The sequence below is a fragment of the Apteryx mantelli genome, chromosome 1 (genome assembly GCF_036417845.1).
Source record: "Apteryx mantelli isolate bAptMan1 chromosome 1, bAptMan1.hap1, whole genome shotgun sequence".
Classification (NCBI taxonomy): domain Eukaryota; kingdom Metazoa; phylum Chordata; class Aves; order Apterygiformes; family Apterygidae; genus Apteryx; species Apteryx mantelli.
Genome location: NC_089978.1, coordinates 11,304,200 through 11,319,657, shown reverse-complemented (window position 1 = coordinate 11,319,657; position 15,458 = coordinate 11,304,200).

Here is a 15,458-nt window from a genome sequence, read left to right as displayed (position 1 = left end):
TTCCTTGCATGTGGATTTGCATTTCTATATGTGCACAGTAATCTATAATGCTTATGCAAGTGCGTGATCTTGAAGATTTTTTTGACATGGAGATATGTGTCTGAATACAGGTGAGCAGCACTGAGTGCTACTAGATAATCAGCTTAATTTCCTTCTTTGTCTGTTTTCATTTTTTGCATTTTCCCTTGAGGGATTCATCCCTAATCTTACTGTAACTTTTGCAAAGTTTTGGTACCTTTCCTTACTGGAATTCAGTTACTGCAACTTATAAAGTGATATTCTTAAATCCACCTTGTGACACTGACATTTACAAAACCATCTAACTGACTAAGGAACCATTGGTTTTAAATTAGGCTGGAAAAAAATATACTAAAATGCCAGACTTTAGTTCTGGCTGAAGAGATTCTTTGACAGACAGAATGCTTCCATTACCTGGGGACTGCAGTCCTCAGCTGAGAGGAAAATAGCCTCCTTATTGTGATGATAGTTTAACAGAAGTGACTGGCAGTCTGCTCTCTGCCCCCTCCACTCTCAGCAGAGTACGCTGCCTCTCAGCTGAGAACTCTCATATCTTGCTCTTATGCGACTAACACATCCTTAAATATTTCATGCACAACGGTACAGCTTCCACAGAAAAAACTGAAAGTTATTCCACCAAGTAGCTGATAACCAGGCTGTCAAGGCAGTCTCCAAGGAAGTAGAAGTTTGGACATCTTTAGGCAAATTCAGAAATGGAATCTGTATCTGCCAGATCCCGGAGGAATGCTCCAAGCTGCTAAGTATCAGATAAAAAGGGGGTGGCAGCAGCTGCTGCTGCTACTGCTTTTATTTAGGACCTAACCCAGCAAGTATGCTCTGGAAATTCCTTACTGATACCTCCTGCAGCCAGCCTGGAGGGATGCTGCACTTCTGAGCTGGAGATTGTATAAATCATGTCATAATAGATTAAAGAATGTAAAGTTTCTTGAAATATTTAGGCACTTAAAGGTGAAGATGGATATCCATCTGTGGGATTTTCACAGGTTCCTAGATATCTGTGTGTAATCTGGAGATTGCATAATTAGGAGTTTGGCATTTAATGCATTCAAAAATCTCACTAGGCTTTACACATTTTACCCCAAAAGCCTAAGTCGGAATTGACATTTCAGCAAGCAGGGTTGTCTCTCCCTCTCTTCATCCTTGTTTTATACTGTTTTGTGCTTCATTTGTGCTGACACACAGAAGAGAAGAATCATGTCGGAGGAAAATCTCTTTGGATACGTATCTAGATTCGGCTTCCAGTTAGCGATGAGTTCCAATAGCACTGGTACCACTGAGATCAGCATCTTGCTCTGTGCACAGTCGCTTCTTGATATTTATATTAAAGTTGTGATTCACCAGGTAGTAAGTAGGCAAAATATATATGCACATCGACTGAGATGGAGTATCCCAAGCGGCTCAGCATCTCTGCAGTGCCTTTAATATTAAAAACACCAAAGGTATGCAGTTATGTGCTGATCCATTTGGGAGCTTACATGAGCTAAGATATATAGATCTAATATTTCACTTTGCAGAAATGGTTTACTTCCAGCCGTAAATATGATGTTTGTGAAATGAGAATAGGCTATTTCAAACTGTTATAAGCCCACTGAATAATTGAATTATTACTCATCAGGGGGCAGTGTAATTTGTTACCTGTATGATTCCAACCCTCTGAATCAAAGTAATTACATTCATGGTGTCATTTAGTGAAATAATGCTGTGAAGGTCTCTATGAAGAGAGAGGCAATTGCTGAAAGGATTTTGTTGAAATAATAGCACCAATTCAGCTGGTCCTCTTGCTTCATCCGTTGTTACTTTATTATATGGCTAAATAGTTCATTCAGCTCTGTTTTGCTGGAGTGACAAATATGAGCATTGGAAACTGTATCTGTGGAGGAAAAAATGCACAACTTCTAAGGGGAAAGCACCCGTCATTTTTAGAACCACAAATGTGCAAACGGAAAATGGTTGATTAAATTTATAAAAAAGAACACAAAGGCAGGTTTTTATATCCTTTGAAAATTCAGTGGCAAGATTCCACTGGGGATTTGTCTAGTGCAAAGAACTAGCAGGAGATGTTTGGAGACTGTTTCAAACCGCAGAACAGTCACTTCCAAACACCATGAATTAGGCTCCAGAAAAGTATGAAATTGGTATAAAAAAGCAAGGGGTCATTTTTAAGAATAAGCATTTAGAAGTAATTATTTTATGTGTGGCTGTAAACTATAGGAATACATATATTCATGTATGTGAGTATAAAGTGGTTTCTATTGTGATGTTTTATCCACATCTTGGTCTCTAATGTATTTATTGCAGTGACATTTCTGTGAGCCAGGACAATCCTGCACTCCCTGGTTTGAGGAAGTAAAGTCCAAAGAGCTGAAGGCATCTTATAAAAGCCAAATTTACGGCTTGCATGTACTTTTTCTTAAGATTTACATTGTTTTTTCTTTAAGGTTTTAGACATTATTGGAGATGCCCACCACCTTCTTTAGCTTTCCTTAGGCATTTGGCTCCAGCGCAAGTTAATGGATACCATGCAGGAACCCAAACTTCTTGTATAGACAATAGGTGCTATGAAGTAGTGTTTTGAAGCACCTAATTCAGATTTCTAAATTAACCTGAAAAAAATGGTGTTTTTACTCCCCAAATGCACCAAATTACTTTTGAAGGTCATGAAGAGTGTTTTTATTTTTGTTGAGATATTTTCCAGTGTGTTCATGTACTCTACGAAAATAGCAGGAAACCTGTGCTAAAGAAAATGTAGGTTGAACTTGTAATGTTGTGACTGGGTCTTCCTGGGTAGATTCAACACCTGCCTGGGGAAAACTTCTGTGGACCTGCTTGCAGGATGTGGGTCTAATTTAAAGAGTTATATGATGAGATGTAGCAAAAACGAAAGGCAGCAAAGGGAGAAACAAACAGCATTGAGAGCAATTCATTGCAGGAGTTGAGTTGGCTCACACACAGACATATGGAAGGACAGTCTGAGAAAATAGACTTTTGCCTTTAAAGAGAGCATGGCCTAAATGAGGATATATAAAATACAGCTCTGAGGTTATTTCTTGTTGGTTTCACTAACACAATGTTCATATTCACAACAACCGGTACTATCAATCCGGGAATAAGAGAAGCTCCTTGAAATGCATTTGCTCCCTGTGGAGTCAGCACGGAGCCAGAGCATGAAAAGGGATGATCAATACCTCATGAAGAGTTTCATTCAGTGAGATGCGCTCAACAGAAGCTGTGGCTTGGCATTTCCTTGGAGGTGACCTAGAAAAAAGTATGACCTGGCTTTAAGGCTAAATAGCTCTCTGCTCCAGGGATACAACTTGCAGCTATTTAGGGACTGTGAAGGCTTGTGGAGTCCTGGTAGACTTTATCACATTTCATCAACATTAGGATATGAAACAGTTCAGCCAGGTGCCTTTCTTCCTCTGAAGCCCAGGTTCTGTCCTCTAATTCTTATCTTCGCACTCCCCTGAACCTGCAAAATCTGTTGTGCGAACACCAGTGATGGTATAGGAGGCATCTCAAAAATGACCAGGACAGCTTGGTAACGGGGTCTGTCCCAGGGTTTGAGAGGGACTTGTGTCTAGTTAACAAAAGGGAGACATATGCCACTTCCAACAAGCTGCTGAGCACCTCAGTCCTGCAACGTGTTAAATTCCCAGCCAAAGACTGAAACCCTGTTAGCTGGAAAACTTTTGCCCTAAAAATAGATTTCTTTGCATTATTGGATTCATGTAGCATTTTATATAATTACAGTCCTTGTTGAAAAATTTGTTTTACAGATCTGACTTGTAAATCCTACACTTTACAGTACTACTGTGGCTCTGTTGTAAGCCCTTACTGCTGAGTCCAATATTTATTATTAGGGGAAAAGGTGGAAAACAAATCCACGCTTTCAAAAGTGTTCCATAATATTACAGTGTTTTAACAAATTCTGAACAGTTTCTTTCTTCTGGAGATTTATCATTGTGCCTACACACATAAATAGAATGCCCATACACATACATTTCTTTGAATAAAAACACAAAATTGTGATTTCTTTTTTTTTTTAGGAACACAGTTTTCAGGTTAGAGCAGTCGTTTGGGGAAGCAGTCTTACTGTTGCATAATTTTTAAAGGAGAGTAATTTTTGCTGAAGGAATGTTTTCAGCCCTTTTTGAAAATTAGTCTCTTTCATATTATCTTGAAATGATCTTCAAGAAACTGACAGTGCAGTTCCACATTATGGTATCTCAGGGCATAACTTCATGCTGAGTTTCTTTCAGCAGGCAAAACCAGCATAAAAGATTCTTGCTTTTTCCTGTGCCTGGCTCCTGTTCTCCATACCTCTCACCAAAATTTTTCTCCTCAGTTATGCCAGCTCAGCTGCTGGTGGAGCCACTCTCTAATACAGATCAATGAAGTGATCTGGTTTGGAAAGCAAAGACTTCTGCTATTTTTGGACAAATCATCTCTAATAACACTCTATGTTTTCTAATTGAAGAAGATAATCAGACCCTCTTTACCCATTTAACAACACAGGGAACTGCAGTTTACATGTAGCCTCCGTACTGAGATTCCATAGACAATTATATCCATGGTGCACAGCAGTTCTGAAAGGTGCACAAAACCACTTTCAGCAAGACTGGGGACAAGCAAACACATCCTTGAAGTAACTATGGGACTAACTCTGGGAGTAACATAGTTATGAGAGTAACATAATTACAGGGGTAACTATGACTCTTTAAAAACAGGACCATAGCCACTAACTAGGCTTGCTGCAGAGCCTACACCTCCTCATCGTTCTGCTCGATGCCCCTTTTGGGGTAACCAAGTTAGCCTCTGCCCCCGTGTGCGTTAGTGTTATGGTTACTTTCTTCATATCGACTGGTTTCACTTTCCACAATTGGAGTTTATTGACTCGGATAGTTCGGGTATGGAATGGTATTGTTCCATGCCCATAAGAGAGTGTATAAAAAAGCTGCCAGAAGCCTAAGAAATGAGTATTCCGTTAGAAACATCTGCAAAAAACATTTCTTTATCTGAATTGGAGGAAGAGGAGGGTGACAGAATTTTGCAATCTGCTCCTGGCCCTCTGATATATTTGTCTTTGCCTTCAACACCTATCTTGGATACCAGGGGGAAGTCACAATGGTGCGTGTGCTGGTGGTGAAAGTCCCTGACAAAAATCCATCATGTCCACATTGTTATGCTAACAGATAAATAGGAGAAATGTTGATTGAACATATTATAAGATCCCACTGTCAGAGAAGTATTTTATTCCAGTGTTCTCAGTGTGGGAGAACTAATTTGAAACATCATAGTATTGCCTGCCATTTTCTGAAGTGCACAGTGGGCTTCAAACCACCCTGTGAGAGAGAATGGAAGTGTGAGGAATACCCTAGTACTTTTGACTCAAAGAGTGGCCTGAGTCAACATAAATGTCTGGTTGCCCCCAGGGTTTGGAATCATGAGCAAATTGAGTTCTCTCACCAAAAGAAGGGGGCTTTCCAAAGTATGCATAGAAGTTATTGGACAAAGGAAGAAACAGATCTGTTGAGGGAGTTGGAACAACAATTTATGGGAGCAAGAAACATCAATAAGCTCATGGAAGAGAATTTGCCCATGAAAACAGTGAAACACATCAGTGATAAAACGTGTCAGCTGCCATAGGCTCTATCTAAATCAAGTGCAAAAGATAATGCACCACATATGCAGCCAGATGGGCAAGTTAACCAGGGCAAACCAGTGAGAGCTAAGGCTGGTCAGGGGATAAAGGTCTTGTACAGGAGAAACATCTGCAAAGGACTGAGCACAGACAAGCTCACTCCTGCCTTTTGGAAGGTGTTTAAGAACATAACAGAAGGTGGTAAAGGCACACCAATGACTGTTAATGAAGCATCTAACATCTGATTAACACACCTTCTACATGAGTCCATCAAGAAGGTCAGTCAATTCAAGAAGTACCAAGCTGAAGCCCTGCCTTTGACACCAAGTAGAACATTGAAGAGAAAAAAGGCAGTGAGAAGGGGTCTTTTCCTAAGAAATCAGTGCTTTTTTAATTTAGATCACAGCAAGTTAGCTGTTATCATTTTGGATAACATTGAAACTATGAAATGTAATCTTCCCATGCATGAAACATTTTCCACATTCAAAGCTAAATGGGAAACAGGGGTTCCCTCTGTCAGTTCGGATAGGTTTCAAAGTAATGAGCAAGCAGACAATTCTGCATTGTGGCAATAAAAACTGCCAAGGAAATCATGAAGAATGTCAGGGAGATGAATAAAAACTCAGCACTTGGACCAGATTGTCTAAATTTATGGGACCTAAATAAACGGGATCTCCACTTCACTGTGCTATCAGAGATGTACAGTCTGTGGCTGGTATCCGGCACCGTCCCTGACACAGTTAAACAATGCCGAACAATATTTATCCCAAGGACTGCAGATCCAGAGAGGCAGCAATATACAACTGGTGTCCCATTACCATCAGGTCAATTATTTTAAGGCTGTTCCCCCGAATCTTAACAGCTAGACTGACAAACTGTCCAATTAACGATCTTCAAAGAGACTTTATAACAGCACCAAAGTGTTCCAAAAACCTGAAGTTACTACAAATTATGATTCAACACACAAAAAGAGAACACAAGTCTATGGGAGTGGTCTTCATGGACTGAGTGCAGGCCTTCGATTCTATGAATCATCAACATATATGGCTCACCCTCAGGCAGACAAGCCTAGAAAAGCATATAATTGGTACATTTGCCAACATGCACCAGAATGCTGTAACTTATATAGAGAGGAAAGATGAACAATTGGCCCCAATCAGGATTCACCCTGGGGTAAAGCAAGGATATCCAATATCCCCTATGCTGTTCAAACTCTCAATAGCTCCATTGATACATAAACTGGAAGAGTCAGGGAATGGTTTCTGGCATAAAAGGGGGGGAGATCACAGCCCTTGCTTTTGCAGATGACTTAGTTCTGCTAAGTGACTCATGGGGAGGTATGAAGAAGAACACCTTGTTGGTGGAAGAGTTTTATAAACTAACTAGACTTGGGACTCAAGGGGAAAGTTGCCATCAGTTTTTTATAAAGCCAATGAAAGATTTTCAAATGATCGATGATTGTAACCCATATGTGTGGTTCTAATCTGAACATGATAGAACCTGGCAGCTCTGAGAGGTATTTGGGATTACAAATCGATGGATGGGTAGGATGGAAACCAGAGTTTCAGGAAAAGCTTGAGTTCTGGCTATCAAATATTGGGAGGGCCCCTTTAAAGCCACTACAGAAGGTAGACATCTTGAGCGTATACACAACACCACGGCTGATCTACTTTGCAGACCATGCTGACACAAAGCTGCATACCTCTATAGTCTCGATCTCAATATAAGGTCTGCTGTTAAGAGCTGGCTTCATTTGCCATCTTGTACTTGTGACTCCATCTTCTATGCCAGCAAAAAGATGGTAGTTTGGACATCACCTGTTTAGCAAGCCTGACAAATGTGCAGGATCACAGATTACATAGAATTGACCACTCCCAGGATAGTACTAGATCTATATTAGATCTACAGTACAGTAAATAGTACAGCAAATCTATAGTACTTATTAGATCTATAGTACTCAGAGGAGGCATCCAGAAGGAGTTTAAGTGCCTGTGGATTGCCACTGGGGGTAGGGAAGAAAGAAGACCAATGGTAACAAATATGAAGGTGATTATTACAGATGTTAAGGTGATCCCAGCTGCAACAGGAAAAGGAGCATCAACTTCTGAATGGGAGACACCTGCTCCAAAACTCATCTTTCCGAACCCTAATAACTGGAGGAAGGAGGAGTCTGTGAATTGCATGAGGCTTCGGAGCCAAGGCCATGTTCAGATGGAAGCGTCTGTGTTTCAGTTTGTGCCCGTTGCCTCGCGTCCTGTCACTGGGCACCACTGAAAAGAGTCTGGTCCCATCCTCTCGACACCCTCCCTTCAGATACTTGTACACGTTGATAAGATCTCCTCTCAGCCTTCTCTTCTCCAGGCTAGACAGGCCCAGCTCTCTCAGCCTTTCCTCATAAGAGAGATGTTCCAGTCCCCTAATCATCTTTGTAGCCCTTCGCTGCACTTGCTCCAGTAGTGCCACATCCCTCTTGTACTGGGGAGCCCAGAACTGGATGCAGTACTCTAGATGTGGCCTCACCAGGGCTGAGGAGAGGGGGAGGATCACCTCCCTTGACCTGCTGGTAACACTCTTCCTGATGCACCCCAGGATCCCATTGGCCTTCTTGGCCACAAGGGCACATTGCTGCCTCATGCTTAACTTGGTGTCCACCAGCACTCCCAGGTCCTTCTCCGCAGAGCTGCTTTCCAGCAGGTCAACCCCCAGCCTGTAGTGGTGTATGGGGTTATTCCTCCCCAGGTGCAGGACCCTGCGCTTGCCTTTGTTGAACTTCATGAGGTTCCTCTCCGCCCACCTCTCCAGCCTGTCCAGGTCTCTCTGAATGGCAGCACAGCCCTCTGGGGTATCGGCCACTCCTCCCAGTTTGGTATCGTCAGCAAACTTGCTGAGGGTGCACTCTGTCCCTTCATCCAGGTCATTGATGAAGAAGTTGAACAAGACTGGACCCAGGACTGACCCCTGGGGGACACCACTAGCTACAGGCCGCCAACTAGACTCTGTGCCACTGAGCACAACCCTCTGAGCTCTGCCATTCAGCCAGTTCTCAATCCACCTCGATGATTAAGAACTTAAGAACCATGTGATTAAGAACTTTGAAAATGATAATGTAATCACTGACTGATATACTATAGAGGTATTCCTCACAGAATAATCTTAGCAGCTTTACAGCTGCGGGCCAATGTGTACCCCACCAGGGAATTCTTGGCCCAGGAGCAAGAGGAAACCTGCAGGACAACCTGCAGGCACAGTCCTGCAGAATGGGAGACCTGCTCACATATCATCAGATTCTGCCCCCCGCTCCAAAATGCCCAAATTAAAAGACATAATAAGCTGTGTGAATTGTTGGCCAGTGAGGCCAAAAGAAAGGATTGGACAGTCTTTACAGAACCCAATCTGAGATTTATTAACAACAAATTATTTAAACTGGATTTGATTTGTGTTAAGGATAACAGGGCATTTGTGACTGATCCAACAAGATTTGAAAGTAAATTATCATCCTTGGCAGATGAAGTGGCAGAGAAGGTGAAGAAATAGCAGCAGCCAGAAGAGCAAGTAAAAGAATTAATGACTGTCACTGAAGTCAAGTTTGTGGATTTCCCAACTGGAGCAGAAGGAAAATGGCATAGAGGTCATTTTGCTCTCCTATCTGACCTGGGACTCTCTGATAACCACTGAGAGAGTAGCATGGCTTTTCGGTAGGAGGGCATTGCTATCCTCTGTGGATATTATGCATGTTTTCGCAAGCCTGAGAAGGGCTACTGTGTTTTGATTGGCTTATACTAACCTCTTGCTACTATTAATGTCCTCTTCTTCTATTGAAGGCAAAAGAAAAAATTTTTACCTAGACCGCGTGAGTTGCCTTAGGTCCTCATGATCTGCTGTTTTTTCCCTGGGTCTCATAACTTGGTTGTGGGTTCCTAAAGGGGTGGGGATGTAAATCTTGATTTGCAATGGCATTGTCACTGGGTTTTACATGGACAGGTGTATTTATTTTATTTTATTTTTTTAGGGAATGCAGGTGCTAGCAGTTTGGTAAGACTCCAGTACAGGTAACTACATTCTATTATCTTATATTCTCCTTGCAATTGATCTAGAAATAGCCATGAAGTGACAAGAGTCCCTAGACAGTCCTGCAAGTAGACAGCAATACTATTATATTATTTAAAGCTTTAAACACTTAGAATTGAAAGGTTAGTGTGCACATGCACAAAAATAAGCATTTACATAGAGAATAACTGAAAAGAAAGGAGACTGAATAGGGAGAAAATGTGACAGAACTGGAGAGGCAAAAATTACATCCTTTCATTTTCTTAACAAGGACAGGAGGTCTCTACAAATGGTGTAGGATGGGCTCTGAGTCTCCAAACTGGTTTGCCATCCTACTGAGTATACAGCAGATGGCAGAGACACTCGTGGCACAAAACAATCCACAGGAGTGCTGAGGGGTTAGTTCTGAGCAGTGGTAATGGTTATCTGATGCCATGGCTCAACATCTATCACATCCAAAGCACAAAATCATCTTCACCTTTTCACCTGCTAATAAAAGCATTTGGGTTCACGAAGAGAGGCATGTTCTGAAAACAGCTCCATTCACATCCAGGTTTGCATGACCAAAAGCTGTGGAAACAGAAGCCCTCCTGACGCCGTGGTTTGCATGTACTCCATGCGGCATCCTGGCACTTACGTGCCAGTGCCACAGGAAAACGGTGCTCTCTGAGCAAAACCTGGGTGGGAAGAGCTCTTGTTTGAGCATAAATCCCTGATTGCCTCCAAACAAACGGAAAGCTTGTAGTTAAATATATAGTAAATGTAGGTTATTTCCAAACATCCACAGCTCTCTGTTTGATCTGAATGAAACACGTCTGCTAGAGACAGCTGCTTCTGGTCTGCTTGCTGCCAATGATATTTACAGTCTCTCTCCCTCTCTGCATTTCTTTCAATTTTTCTTTCTTTCTTTTCTTCTTTCCTTTTTTTTTTTTTTTTTTTTGTAAGGTTTTTACCAGAGAGGTTATCACACTAGTATGATACTAGAGCAAAATTATATCAGTCCCCTTGATCTAAATAAACACCCATTGCTGGATAGTCCCACTGAAACCAATGAGACTGCCAATTTTACCATCTTTAAGGAACTGACCTGTGCACCTGGCCCTAGACCCAATCCATGTGTAACAGGCTGGGGAGTGCAGGGTCTATATTCAGATTGTGAAACTTCTGAGCTTGTTTCACTTGCAGAAATAACTGTGTTTCTTACATCTTATCAGCTTGATGCCTTCTGAGCCATGGGGGTTTTTTAGTTACTTTGAGAGTGTGTTTTGTGCTTTATTGCTGAGAGGAGTCTGGAAAGAAAAGGGAGAGGAAGGAGATCCCCAGTTAATTAACTACAGTAAATGCTTGATCTGCCTAGCCCACCAAGTATTTTAGGAGACCAATGAATATGTAAGTTAAGAGGATTTTAGACACAAAAAATAAACAGTTTTGTGAGTGTAAAAACATGCAGCTTGTGGAGGCTACTTGTCTCTTTGAGCTGAAAAACAATTTTGTTCTAATCGTGGGTTTGGAGCAGTCTGAAGGCATGCTTGTAGGGTATGGCATAGAATTTGTCCCCTCAAATGCAAAGGTATTGGGTACTTCACTGAGCTGGATATTAGACTGTCTTCACACAGTTTCTGGAAAATGAGTTCCTGCAGCACAAGTTGCTGCTCAGCAGCTCACCCACAGTAGCTGACCATGGGCGTGATGACGACAGCAAAGTGAGTGCAACTGCGTGATGGAAGCTAACACATTTTGCTTTATTTTTGGAGCATAAGCCTAGAAGTTAAGCTGCAATAACTCAATTTCTTGTCATTATCAGCCTACATCAGCAGCGTAAGACTATGCTTTTCAAAGATGCTAAAGGAGTTAGGTTTTCAGTTCCCACTTGGATTTGGATGTCCTGATTTTTAAGGGCCTTTGGAAGATCTCAGGAAAAAGGGACACCAGGAAGAATCCTAAATGATAACTTTAAACCTATGAAGTTTCTGAAGCTGTGCAGACACATAAGGATTTTAACATGTGAGGTCTGTACTATCTTAGAAAAGCTGAATTCCTTTCTACTATGTCTAGTATGGAGTAGTGCCTGTTTAAACCTCATCTGGATGCTGCTCCTGGAGTCTGCAGATATATTTGTTTTTAAGTTATGACATTAAAATAGGCTAAAAATGTAAAGGTGTTAATCAGCAACATCATTCATCTGGTTCAGTATTTATTAGCTCATTTATAATGTCTGGTTGTACTGATATTTGTTTTTATTTTGTTAGGATCTAATGCCTTGAATTTAATCAAGTTATTTGAAGTCACCAATAATAAATGCCTTTCACTTCAGCAGCATAGAGCAAGGCTGGAATTTCAAAAGGATTTATGAAACACAAGACCAATGATACCAGGTCATTCCTTTTGTGGAAGATGACCTATACCTGTGACCATCCCAGGTGCCTTTCTCTGAATTCCTTGGGGAAGGTAAGGTTTCATGACATGGAAATTAGTTTGAGCCTCACTGTCTTGTATGCTCTACATATTGCATTTCCCTGGACCCACGTTCAAATTCCATGTTGGAATGAGATCTAGGCAAATACCATCACCTCCTCCCCATGTAATACTGTAGTGTGTGGGCTGCTAAGGAAGCATAACTCATACGGGTCAGCTCCTCAGTACAGAGTCAGGAGTAGCTGAACTATAGAGCTTAGCCTCTTCACAGCTTAGACACTCATCTGCTGTTTTGCAAATGCCCTAAACCTGTTGACTGACACTCCTGCTCCTGATAGTCCCAATCTTTTAAGCTGCTGACCACTTGCAGTGGGCTTTTTGTGGTACTAGGGGAGAATAAAGAGGTTCAGTGACTTATGCAGGAAGCTCATCTGTTTCCTTTCGGCCTGTCCCTCCCTAAACTCCACATTAGGTGCACCTGCCTCTCCTAAGAGACCTTGCTGCAGGTAATGGACCTACGCTGGTGTTTCTCAGAGGTTCCCTAAAACAAAAGTATGCATTTTTCACAGGTTCCTTAATGTGAAATGTCACATTCCTGGCAGATAAAGCACAGAGACTGCCTTTTGAAGTGTTTGCAAATAATGTATGAATGATAAATTAGAGGGGATTTTTTTTTTTTCAGGTTGCCCCACATCTGTGACTATGTGGTGGAACATTTGCAAAATTTAGAGAGGGATCAGAAACATGGCACTGTATCTGAGGTTCATTTGTAGAAGGTAAAGTAGCATATGTTATGAGTCAGTTAATCTCTTTAGGGCTTTATCCAGCACAAATTAGGTTCTGTGGTCACTGAGTCACAGCAGGCTGTGGGCCGCTGTAGCCTTGGAGCTTTATTCTGATTCAGCTGCCAAGAAATGAACTGCTCTGTGGGCGCAAAAACTGGCTTAAGCTTCATGAACTCCAGCCAGGCATGTGCAGATCGAAAGGCTGGTCTTCCTTTTGCACACAGCTGCGTGATTCCTTTCTCACCAACAGTCCCGATGCTAAGACACAGCCCCTGGGACAAAAAAAAAAAAGGTGCTAATTCTGTCTCATTAGAAATCAGCAAAGGGTGTGAAACAGTTTAAAAAGATGTGGAAGCTCTTGATGTTTTGGCTATTTAAACCCAGCCAGGACAAACACAGCATGCAGGGATCAGTTCTGTGCTGCTGTTGGAACCTATCATCTCTAAATAAAAACAGCTCTAGAATAAAATGCCTCTAAAATAAAATGTCGTAGGTTTCCTAAGTGGACAAAAGGGACTGGGAGATATACCTCTAATTACAACTAATCTCTCAAAGATTGAAAATCTCATTCATAAATCACTTAATAGAGGTGCAGACCAAATCACTGGGGAGTCATTCGTGCTCACATATGGGTGTCAGGATGTCTGCTCCTGTGTGCAACTTTGTCCTTCCCTGTTGATTCCTTGACCTTGGTAAAAGAACATATTGTCTCTGCACTTTATGTTACACATTGTAAATGAGGCTATAAATATTTGTCTATGTCACAGCAGTAGTGTTGAGATCAAATAAGCACTTACTCTTTGCATGGAAAACAAAAAGAATATCTTTATTGTTTCCATTATCTATTGTTGCCAAGCTATTTATTATTGCCATTAATAGGAATTAAAGACTGTTAAAAAGCGTTGCTTAGTCATTTTCATCTCTTAATTTCTGTGATTCTTTTAAACGAGCTTTCAGGAAGTGGCCAGTTCTGAAACATTAAAATATGTAAGAGATGTGCGTGATTGTGACACCCTGAACATACAACACCTTACCTGCATATTGACAACAAGAAGGCATTGTAACACCTTACCTACCTATTGACAACAAGAAGGTGTTGTCATTGCTGCTTCCAACCACCAAAGCTTTGCCAACAAGTATTGTCAGAGGAGGCCAGACACAAGGCTACATCCCATGCACCATCCCACCTTGATGTGTTAGAAACACAGCAAGAACTACTCATTTCTGGGCAGCTGGAGTGAAAGCCAAAGAAACAGGCAGGCGGTTGATGTGTTATTTCAGCTGAGCAACCCCCTGGGCCTGCCTTGCCCACCTACAGTCAGATGCTTGAAGCTGTGGTGCTGCACGTATCTCGGACTCCTGCAGCCCAGCTCAGGTTTAAGTATGTGTCTCCTGTCTAGGGCCATCTGGGATTCACAAACTCAGTGTCTTTTCATGTAAAGTAACCTTGGAGATCAAATCTGGTGGGTGTGCTCAAATCATACTAAATACACGCTAGTGGCACTGACTTTAGCAGGAAGCCCAGTATCCACCGTCACTTTAGCTCAAAAACACAGCCTAAAGAAGAAGTGCCAACCTACTTAGCTCTAGGCACCTTAAGGACCAGCCAAATTTAGGTGCAAAATGACCGTCCACAGTAGGATTTAGAACCGAGAAAGGCTGAGATTGTACTGATCAGAGACAGAAAGGAACAAGAAGGTCATTTGGACCTCTCTCCCCAGCTTTACTGTGAGGCTCCAAGCATTCACTAAAGATGAGACCACAGGTTCCACAGGGCCACTTCTCACAGAAACACTCATTTCAAAGTTTAAAGTGCAGGACAAATGTAAAAGGGCATCTTCCTTATCCAATACATAGAATCAGTCCGTAGATATTTGGTCTGGTCTAGGTAACCCTGTGCTTTCATGCCCCATGATATTCTTCATTTACAAAAGCTGTAACTTAGACAGAAGGGGTTGTCTCAGGAGTAAAAAGGTACCTTTGGCAAGTCAGAGTAGTTTGGGACACTCTCAAAATAAATTTTATTTAATCCCACCTTTGCTGGTGTTTTCTGCCATCAGTAGGGAGTACTGGTACAGTTAATTCACAAATAGACAGCTTTCCCAAAGATCTGTCAAATGTTCAGCAAACTGAAATGCTCAGAAAATCATGTCTGTATAATTGTATTTACGATCGGGTCCCACAAAGTCAGCAATTTAATAACTGTTTCTCCAAAGATCTCTGAATGTCAGGAAATTTGCATGTGGGAGTCTTTCATATGGTCTTTGGGAGGTAAGGTGAAGCCAGGTGCCTCCCAAATGCAAGCCCTTGAAGGACTGGGCCTTTCAAGTGGAGCTGATCTTCTCCTTCTTATATATATTATATGCAGTACCTCTACTTTTGCTTTAAAATAAGAGTAATTAAAAAGAAGGCTTTCACCCTTTGCATTGGAGCTGGTGAACTGCAGCTCAGTCACATGTATTGGTTCAGCATTAGATGTTATACAGCCCCAGCAATTAGTACAGCTACAACAGCAGTGACACAAACATGAC